Genomic DNA, 960 nt, shown 5'->3' on the forward strand with positions numbered 1-960 from the left:
TTGTGAAGTTGGGATTGATGCTGTCCTGTGTTTTTTTTTTCCTTCCACACTTAAGCTCTGCTTGTTACTGCCCCATAGCGGAGCGCAAGTGAAACGGACTACCGGAGATTTGCACTGTTTTTCTGTTAGTGTGTATAATCAAAATATGACTCAGTTTGGCCAGTTAGAAAAATATGATAATAGAAAAGTATTCTTTTCCTCTCACTTTTTTTTCTTGATTTAATTACCGACTTCACGTACTTACACTGTGTCCCGTTGCACGATGTAATATTGCGAAACTATGATTTTGTGGCAGTGTTTTGTAAAGGAATTTTCCGTTTAATCATCGTCTTAGTATAAAGCTATATGGTTGTTCTGGTATCAGTGGACGTACATTATGTATTTTTTCTTCTCTTGAGCACCATGGTCATGACATGAAGCTCAGTCATTGATTACTCGCAAATGTTAGTAGTCATCCGCTGTTTATCTTGAAGATGTAAAAGTAGTGCGCGTACATCTCCTCGTTAGTATAGTGGTGAGTATCCCCGCCTGTCACGCGGGAGACCGGGGTTCGATTCCCCGACGGGGAGAGTCTGCATCTTTTTGCCTCGGTCTCAAAAGGCACCAAGCTAGAACCGGCCCCGTGTTAGTGGAAACGGGGCTTGTGACTTGTACTCATGCATAATATTCTGCGGGTCGCTCAGCAGCGCAGCATATGAAACTAGACTCGGATTGTAAGTGTGTGGTTTTGATAATTGATGTATGGATGGATGGATCCTTAATAAGAGATATAAACAATAAGGTCCAGTCGCCAACTAATCATGTAAAATACGTCATAAACTCATGGTTGTTAAACCCAGAATAAAAATGAAGACGTATAACTAGGAAAGTCAACTTGCACATTTCAATTTTGGTTCGATATAATCACGTTGTCCTTAACCCTCCAGTGCAGGAGGGGACGGTAATGCGCATCGAATGTTT

At 41.4% G+C, this 960-nt stretch overlaps 1 non-coding gene across 1 annotated transcript; it reads left to right on the top strand.

Annotated features, from left to right (window-relative positions):
* The first annotated feature begins 497 nt into the window (after positions 1-497).
* trnad-guc (transfer RNA aspartic acid (anticodon GUC)) lies at positions 498-569 on the top strand. The gene has a single exon. It is a non-coding gene; the product is annotated as a tRNA-Asp (tRNA).
* The last annotated feature ends 391 nt before the right edge of the window (positions 570-960 follow it).

Source organism: Brienomyrus brachyistius, unplaced genomic scaffold (assembly GCF_023856365.1).
Source record: "Brienomyrus brachyistius isolate T26 unplaced genomic scaffold, BBRACH_0.4 scaffold380, whole genome shotgun sequence".
Taxonomy (NCBI): Eukaryota; Metazoa; Chordata; class Actinopteri; order Osteoglossiformes; family Mormyridae; genus Brienomyrus; species Brienomyrus brachyistius.